Source organism: Triticum urartu, chromosome 3 (genome assembly GCF_003073215.2).
Source record: "Triticum urartu cultivar G1812 chromosome 3, Tu2.1, whole genome shotgun sequence".
NCBI classification, from domain to species: domain Eukaryota; kingdom Viridiplantae; phylum Streptophyta; class Magnoliopsida; order Poales; family Poaceae; genus Triticum; species Triticum urartu.
Genome location: NC_053024.1, coordinates 632,333,376 through 632,343,222, shown reverse-complemented (window position 1 = coordinate 632,343,222; position 9,847 = coordinate 632,333,376).

Here is a 9,847-nt window from a genome sequence, read left to right as displayed (position 1 = left end):
CCAAGATAGTATATTTATATGTGAAACCTCTCTTTCTTTATTACTTCCTATTATGACCAAAACTATGTTTGTCAACTCTTAACAAATCTTATTCATCATACTCTTTATATGTGAAGTCATCACTTTCCATAAGATCATTATATAATCTCTTTTCCCTTTTTATTCTTTTTCTTTTCTCAAGATCAAAGTAAGAAAGCAAAGCCCTCAACTCAAAAATAATCTTTATTATATAACTCACGGACTCGATTACATAGATAGATCACAAAGCAAAACTCAAAGACTAAATCATACTAAAACTTTTATTCTACTAGATCAAGATATAACCAAAAGGATCGAACTAAAATAAACAATAAAGGTAAAGATGCGATGGTGATACGATACCTGGGCACCTCCCCCAACCTTGGCACAAGCCAAGGTGTCGGTGGGAACGACACCTATGGGATCACGAGAATCCCTACTATGGTTAGCGGGGTGCGGGGTCGTGAGAAGAGCGGATCTAACAGGTAGCACACGGTTCGTTTATCCAGGTTCGGGCTGCAAGGATGCGTAAAACCCTACTCCTGCTTTGGTGGATTGTATATCTGTGTTCTTGAGCTAGCTATGGGGCGTGAGGAGCTCCAAAAATGTGAATCCCTCTCCTGGTCGCCTCAGGCCTCCTTTTATAGAAAAAGGGGTTGCCACAGTGGCACACAGGAGGTGGAAAGGGTACAGTGATGCGAGGTTATCCCTCACATTACATGACAAGGCGCATTTAATGCGTGTTGCTTAGCTGTCCTTGCTTTATCGGGGACGGGGGAGAGATCTGTCTCGTCCGTCGCCGCTCCTTCTTGTGTCGACACGCGCCCAGGCCAGCGATGCCTGAGATGCCACGTAGGTAGGCAGGCAGCTGAGGTGGCGTAGTGGTGGGTCTTCACGAAGATCTGCATGCTGCCACGCAGGTGCCTGCCCAGCTGGTTGGGTCGGCAGCTGCATGCATGCGGTGGTGGAGGTTTAGTCAGCATGGGCCTGATGGTGGCCCTGCAGGTGTCCTTGGCAAAGGCCTTGCTAGGGCCCCGGCAAGGGTTTTGCCGAGGCGTCTGCTGTCATCCCCGGCAAAGCGCTTGCCTGGGGCCTTGTGGTCTTCCTCGGCTGGGATCCCGCCAAGGATTGTCGTCTCCTTAGTGCGTATCTGATCTTGAATGTCTTCACAAAGATCTGCATGTCGCCACGGGGATGTCTCCTGAATCCTTGCCCTTTGGGGGCAGTGGACTCAAGGGTGATTTGCTCCGTAGGCGTGGGACGAGTCGTCGCGGCAAGGGTCTTGTCGGGGCTGCTAGAATTGTCTCCCGGCAAGGATCTTGCCGGGGGAGTCCGCTTCGTCCCCTTTGCTCTTCGTGGTCTTGGCCTTGGCGTCGTTCTAGTTCTCTTGAGCTTCAGTCTTACCCTGGCTCACCTCCCTTGCCTTGCTTGGTGTGGTGGTGCCCGTGGCTCAGACTGCCCGTGCACAGTTATAGGGGTACAAAAAGTGTACCCCTCTTTTTGTACACCGACACAAGGGGAGTGCCCATACCCATATACTCATGTCTCCTTCTTCGGAGGTGGTGGTGGTAATGAGGTTGATGATGTGGGAATCTTGTCGTCTGTCTTCCAAGGCATAGGTTCACCATCGTAAAAGGATGAACGAGTCTCCGGGATCCTCAAATCTGCAGCCAAACTCATCCTCTTAAATCTGTATTCATATTCCCAGTTTTGGTTTTGTAGGTCATAGATCTGGGCTTGGAGAAGCTTGATTTTCTCATGAAGCTTGAAGATGGCCTCGCCGATGTTCTTGGCGTCCAGCTTGTGGTCACGAGTAAATTCCGTGACCATGGAGTGATTGGCGTTTGAAAGAACATGTGCTGCCCCCATGTTTGGTTTTGGTAATTGATGACAATCTCTATGGACTAATGGTTGCCTTGAGTTATATTTGAAGGTTTTGTCCATAGGCTTTTCTTGGAGTACATGTGTTGGTTTCAAGGAGAGTTTGGGTCGACCAAGGTGCTATTCAAGGAATTACCTAAAGATTGGCCTTGTGAGAGGTTGATCAAGACTAAGTCAAAGAGTGAATCAAATTGATCAACCCACAAAGTGTAGAAGATGTACCGAGAGGGATCAAGTGATCCCATGGTATGGTAAGCATTGTCAATTATGCTTTGTGTACTAACCCATGGTCTTCGTGAGGGTTCTTTGTGGGGTTAGGTTGCGGTGTGCAAGTTCAAGTGGAGCATCACGAAGAGATCAAATGCTTGAAGCTTGCCATCCTTTGTGGTGACAATGGACTTGTGAAGATGTGCGGAAGAATGGCTCACCCATAGTGGAGTATGGGGAGCAATCCACTAGTCTTCATCGAGTCAACACAATCAAGAAAGGTGGTCCAACTTGAGGGAGTCAAGATCGTCATCATCTAGCTCAAGTGGACCATGTGCAAGGCAAAGGTTTGCCCTTGATAGGTTTTCTATTTTACTGGTCTCATGATGGTAGTTGGGAGACCGGGTTATAGGATCGATTGCCATACTATCAAGGGGGGCTCTCGATGAGTAGCTTGATCGTATCGTTCATTGAGAGCTCAAACCATTGCATCCTTGCATCATCTTTCTTGGTTCTTGTTTGGTTCTCTTTGTGAGTCTTAGAGCTTATGGTCATCTTGTTGACAAGCTTGAGTTCATCAAAAATGGTGTTCGCTTGCATCTTCTATGATGTTTTCGATGTTGGAGGTTTTGCGAGGGGAAGGGGGAGGGTGCGAGGCCGTGGGCGAGGCCGGGGCGCTCGGGGAAGAGGAGGACGGGGCGGCGCGCCGGCCTCGCCTCCACCAGTAGCTCCTCCTCCAATGGAGGGCCATGTTGGGGATGACCGTTGTGAGTTATTCGTCAGGCTGCGCCGGCCGCCGCACCGTTGCCTTTGTCTCCCGACTCCATTTGCGCGGGAGATGGAGATGGATCCGCCGGAATCGTTGCAGCTGCATATGAGGGGCCGCGGGATCAGTGGCATGCGGGTCCGCATCGACTTCCCCGCCCCTCACGTGATGTATCTTTGTCGGGGATGGAAGATGTTTGCTCATATCCACCGCTTGACGGAGGGGCTCACTCTCCATTTTAAGCTGATGGAGGGTGGCCTTCTCTCCGTCAAGGTCTTCGGGTGCTTTGGGACCCGTGCAAGGTGCTGTGTGGAGAGCTCTTCTGATAGTGAAGACTCCTCCTCGGGCAGGAGTGACGAGGAGGACAGCGGCAGCGACGACGAGGGTAGTAGGCGGCAGGATGACGGGTCCGATTAGGCGTCGGGTGCCGCTCCGTGCGGCACCGGCGACCCCATCATCCGCGTCACCGGCTCCCTGAACTTCTCGGGGTCATCTCCTTGGGCGGCTGGCGTTGGGAGGCTACGAAAGAGGAAGAGGGCGTGCGGCAAGGTCGTCAAGTCGGAGTACGCGGGCACCGACGCCTTCGACGCGTGCTGACGTCCTGCCGCCTCGTTTTCGAGCTCTGCTTTCGGCACCGCCATCACCATCCAGCCTTTGGACGGCCACCAAGATGTTCTCTTGGTGTCTTCTGCCACCCGTAGCTCGCCTAGGCGCTCCTTTTGTCCCTTTCGCCTCCTTGACCTGCCTCCTGAGGAGAGGGACAAGAAAGGGATTACGGGCACCTTATCTCTTTTTAGTTTGTAAGCCTTCGGGCCTTTGTTGAATTTAAAACTTGTAATCCCATCATTCATGTTTTTCATTCCCTATGGACTGTACCTGAGTGGAATGTTTTTAATGAAAAAGGGATGCTTGCCGGGTCATTTGTTTGCGGGTGGAACCCATGACAAGGAGTAAATCCTTGATATCTTCAAGATAAACATTTCCTTGCCCGGCAACAGGCCTTGCTGTCTCCCCACTTCGCTCGACCTTCTTCACGCCTTTGGCGGAGGCAGGGATGAGGCGGGTTCAGGCTCCTTGTTTCATCCTTTCGCTGCCGCGACTATGACCAAACTTGGCCCCAGGAACGAGCCCTAGGGCCTAGAGTTATGGGAGCACGGTAGCTTAGGGGAAAACGAGGTTTCACATACCTCAGTCCATAATGGAATGCATGATAAGGGATGAAGAACTTATCTGAAGCTGCAGTCCCCGGCAACCCTGGTTCGCCGTGGGTGAATCTTTGCTCTTGCAGCCCCCGGCAATACTAGTTTGCCGGGGGCTAGATGCTGGTCTGTTCATCTTTTTTTCCTCCCCAAGTGGTTTGGCACGGATATCTGTGTGTCCTGTGAACCAAAGAAGACAAAAGAAAGACAAAGAGACGCACACTCGACCTCTAAGCTAGGGGTTAGTCGCCGCTAAGCACTATCAACCCTAACCAAGGACGAGACTCGACCTAGCATGCATGCTATAACTTAGGGCGCCAGCGCTTCATTTACTTATGCTCGGGGTCTGCGCCTGGCTTTGTACAAAGGGTTACATGCATCATCGGCAAGGCTCGTACAAAAGGTGGCTTGCCGGGGGGGGCGGCAAGCCGCGCCTCACGGGTAAAACTTGCGAAGATGCTCAATGTTCCAGGAGTTACTCACCGGAACGGCATCTTTGGTCTCCAGGCGGACTGCGCCGAGCCTGGTGACTCGTATTACCCGATAAGGGCCTTCCCACTTTAGGGTCAACTTGTTGGAATTCTTGGCCGATTGAACGCGCCGAAGAACAAGGTCGCCTTCCTCAAAGCTTCGGGCATGAACCTTGCGGCTATGGTAGCGGCGCAAGGCTTGCTGGTAGCGCGCTGCTCTCACAGCCGCCCGAAGACGATCTTCCTCAAGGAGCGTTGCATCATCTTGCCGCAATTGCTCTTGCTCAAGCTCGTCATAAGCGAGTACTCGAGGTGACCCGTATATGAGTTTCGTGGGGAGAACTACTTCTGCCCCGCATACCAGGGCAAAGGGTGTCTCGCCGGTGGCTTGATTTGGTGTCATTCTGATTGACCAAAGAACCGTCGGCAATTCATCAATCCAGCGCCTTCCACTCTTGCGTAGCCTGTCAAAGGTCTTTGTCCTTAAGCCTCGCAGTACTTTAGCGTTTGCCCTCTCAGCTTGACCATTGCTTCGTGGGTGAGCAACGGAAGCGAAACAGACTTTGCTGCCGAGGTCTTGGGTATATTGCATGAAGGTGCGGCTTGTGAACTGTGTACCGTTGTCGGTGATGACCCTGTTGGGTACACCAAAACGGCACACTAGTCCCTTGAAGAATTTGACGGCTGACTGTGCTGTGACCCTCCTCACTGCTTCCACTTCTGGCCACTTTGTGAACTTGTCGATTGCAACGTACAAGTACTCAAAGCCCCCGACAGCGCGGGGGAAAGGGCCCAGTATGTCGAGCCCCCAGACCGAGAAAGGCCAGGAGAGAGGAATGGTTTGAAGGGCTTGAGCTGGCTGATGAAGCTTCTTTGAATGGAACTGACACCCTTCACACCTGGTGACTAGTGTCGTCGCATCCTGGAGGGCAGTGGGCTAGAAGAAGCCTTGCCGAAATGCCTTGCCGACAAGGGCTCTTGACCCCATGTGGGATCCACATATGCCTCCATGTATCTCTGCCAACAGCCCCAGCCCTTCCTCTTGAGGGATACACTTCAATTTCACACCGTTCGACCTCTTTCTGTACAGGACGTCATCGATGAACTGGTACATAGCAGATCGACGGGCTACTTTTTCCGCTTCTTCCTGCTCTTCAGGAAGTTCCCCAGTTTGGAGGAACCGGACGGTATGCTGTGCCCATGTTGGAGCCTGGGGCTCGACAGCGAGGACTAAAGGCGTTTCCTCCGCTACAGGAGCGGCTGTCTCGACGGCAAGATCTCGATGCTCTGCCGGAGCTAGCCGTCCCGTGGCGGGCTCAGTATCTCCAGCAACATCCTTGCCGGCAGCTCCGGGGAGCTCGGTGGGAAAGTACTTGCCGGGCCCTGATTTCCTTCTCTTGTTTTGCTCTGTTGATGGATCAACGGATGGCTGAGTTAGCTGGAGCACAAAGGTACCTGGTTCCACAGGTAGCTTGAGGGCAGTGCGTTTTGACAGGTAATCGGTGATATCATTCTCCGCTCGGGGAACATATTATGCCTGTATATCGTCAAAACGCTCTTCCAGCTTTCTCACTTCATCGACGTAGGCCTTCATCAACGTGCTCTGGTAATCCTTGTTGACTTGCTTGACGACAAGTTGCGAGTCGCCTCTGCGACGAGTTTCTTGATTCCGAGGTCCGTCGCGATCCTAAGACTAGCAAGCAGCCCTTCATACTCAGCCGTATTGTTTGTTGACACCTCCCTGGGGAAGTGCATCTGGATCACGTACTTGAGGTGCTCTCCGGTGGGCGCGACAAGCAGTACGCCAGCCCCGGCGCCCTGTAAGGAGAAAGCTCCATCAAAGTACATGATCCAGTCGCAGCTTGCCTCCTTGCCGGGGAGAGCAGTCTCTTGGGTTTCTTCGTCAGGCGTCGCGGTCCATTCTGCAACGAACTCTGCCAGGACTCGGCTTTCAATCGTCGAGGTACTCTCAAACTTGAGGCCAAAGCTGGACAGTTCCAGTGCCCACTCTACGATCCTTCCCATTGCGTCTGGATTGTGCAATATCTGTTGCAGAGGGAGGCGAGTGACGACAGTGATTTCATGCTCCTGGAAGTAGTGACGCAGCTTCCTCGAGGCCATAAGAAGGCCAAAGAGCAGTTTCTGCACACCGGAGTACCTTGATCTAGCCCCCTACAGAAGGGAGCTAACAAAGTAGACCGGGTGCTGCATCATCTTCTTCCTTGGCGGCACTCCAACCGGCTGCGTCATCTCGGCATCGGTGGCATTGGGCTCTATCGCTGCTATTACCTCATCATCAATTTCTCTCTGCGCCACTAGTGCGGCGCTGACCACCTGGTTCGTTGCCGCCAGGTACAGCAGCAACGGTTCCTGTGGCCTAGGCGCAACTAGTATTGGCGCGGAGGAGAGGTACCTCTTCAAATCTTGCAATGCTGCTTCGGCTTCTGGCGTCCACTCCATCGGGCCTGCCTTTTTCAAAATCTTGAAAAAGGGAAGGGCGCCCTCGGCGGACTTGGAAATGAACCTGCTCATGGCGGCAACGCAACCAGCAAGCCGACGCACATCCTTGACTCGCTTGGGCGCTTCAATATGCTCTATAGCTTTGATCTTGTCCGGATTGGCCTCTATCCCATGCTATGACACAAAGAACCCGAGAAGCTTGCCAGACAGGACGCCGAAGACGCACTTCTCATGGTTCAGCTTGAGATTGATCTTGCATAGGTTTGCAAATGTTTCTTGTAAATCTGATATGAGGGTTGCCCTGTTCTTGGTTTTGACCACTATATCATCCATATAAGCTTCCATATTTCTATGGAGCTGGGGTTCAAAACCAATCTGGACCGCCCTCGCAAACGTTGAACTAGCATTCTTCAACCCAAAAGGCATCCGTATAAAGCAATACGTACCACATGGGGTGATGAATGCCGTTTTCTCTTCATCTTCCCTTGTCATGAAGATCTGGTGGTAGCCGGAGTAGGCATCGAGGAATGACAACAGATCACACCCAGCTGTGGAGTCAACAATCTGGTCGATGCGCGGCAACGGGAAGGGGTCTTTGGGACAAGCCTTATTAATATCTGTGTGATCAATACACAGCCTCCACTTCCCATTTGCCTTGCGCACTACCACCGGATTGGACAACCACGTTGGATGGAGCACTCCTCTTACCAAACCCGCTGCTTCCAGTTTCCGAATCTCCTCTGTGATGAACGCTTGTCATTCCAAAGCTTGCTTTCTGACCTTCTGCTTGACAGGCCGCGCATGAGGACAGACAGCAAGGTGGTGCTCAATCACCTCCCTGGGAACGCCGGGGATGTTGGATGCTTGCCATGCAAACACATCGACATTCGCCCTCAGGAAGGTGACGAGCGCGTCTTCCTATTTGTCGTCAAGGGTGGAGCTTATGGTAAAAGCTCCTCCCGTGCCGTCCTCCTTGACTGAAACCTTCTTGGTTCCCGGTGGTGTGGCCCTAGACTTCTTGTTTCTGTCGGCGGAGCTCTCTGGCACATCCTCGACGGGAGCGCTACACTCCGAAGAGGTGCGCTTGCCGGAGTGGGTGCCTGAGGTCTCACCGGTCTTCTTCTTTTGCCTTCCCGGGGCTCCAGCGACAGGAGCAAGCGCCTTAGCAGTGGCGGCTGCTGCAACTGCTTGTTGATAGAGTTGGTCAGCGCAAATTAGCACATCCTTCTTGTCTGACGGGACGGTGATGATCGTCACAGGCCCCGGCATCTTCAGGGTGTTGTAGGCGTAATGTGACGCCGCCATGAACTTGGCCAGCGCTGGGCGGCCAAGGATCCCGTTGTAAGGCAAGGGGATCTTGGCAACGTCGAACACAATCCTTTCTGTCCTGTAGTTCAGATCACTCCCAAAAGTCACGAGCAACGTGACCTTTCCCTTTGGTTGACTTCTTCCCGGGTTGACCCCCTGAAACGTGCCCGTCTCTTCGAGGTCTTCATCAGGAATCTGCAATTTCTCGATCACGGCAGGCGAGATTAAGTTCAGACCGGCCCCGCCATCGACTAGCATCTTTGTCACCTTGAGGTTGCGTATTGTTGGTGAAACCAACAATGGCAAGCACCCGACTGCAGTACTGCGATCAGGGTGATCCTCAGTGTCAAAAATGATAGGTGTGCTGGACCACTTCAGCGGCCTTCGGGCATCAAACGACGGTTCCGCCGCTGTAACCTCACCGCCCACTGTTTAAGCTGGCGGTGAGAGGTATGCAGCGAGGCGCCTCCATCGACGCACATGGCCTCTGTAGCTTTCTGAAATTCTTGGTCACCAGACTCATCGTCCTCTTCGTGATCATCGTCTTCTGGCTTTTTGTCACGGCCCCGGGCGGGCCTCTCCTGCTGTTTATCTTTGCCGCGACGGCCCGCCTGGCCGTCACACTTCTTGCCGGACCCCTCAGCACCGTCCCGGCCTTTCTCCTTGTCCCGCCTCTCATATTCAGCCCTCTGCTTCTAAGCAAGGAGCTCAACCTGTCGGCAGTTCTGGAGATCATGGCCTTTGGTGCGATGTATCTTGCAGTATTGCTTGTCGGAGTTTCCTGGCTTCTCGGCAGCCGCCAAGGCCCGGCAGGCGACACATCCGGCAATTTCCTTGCCGGGGTCATCTGCCTTGGTTTTCTTGGCGGAGCCGGCGTCGTCAGATCCCTCGACGGCAAGCACAGCTTTACCTCTGCGCTTCCTGCTGTGACACCGGCTTTCTTCGCCAGGGCGGTAGTATCCTCATCTGAGGAGTCGGTTTCCACGCCGGCATCTTCGCCGGGGTACTTCCTTCCCACTTCATCTCGGGCACATTTGGCAGCAAGAACATAGAGTTCTGCCACATCTTTCACCTTGTTCATTGCCAGTTCTTCGCGCATCTTGTGGTTACGCATGTTCTGATGGAACGCGCTGATGATGGCGGTAGGGTGAACATCAGGGATATTGTACTGTACCCGGCTGAACCTCTGTATATAGTTGCGCAGACTCTCGCCTCCCTTCTGGGGAATGACATGCAGGTCGCTTGCTTGGCCATGGGCTTGGTGACCCCCAGTAAAGGCGCCCACAAACTCATGGCACAAATCCGACCAGGAGGAAATAGAGTCTACCGGCAAGTGCATCAACCAAGACATGGCGTTGGGTTTAAGAGCCAATGGAAAGTAATTCGCAAGCACCTTATTGTCGCGGGCTCCGGCGGCTTGCATCGCGATGGTGTAGATGCTGAGGAACTCAGACGGGTGAGTCTTTGTTGGAAATATGCCCTAGAGGCAATAATAAAATGGTTATTATTATATTTCCTTGTTCATGATAATCGTTTAT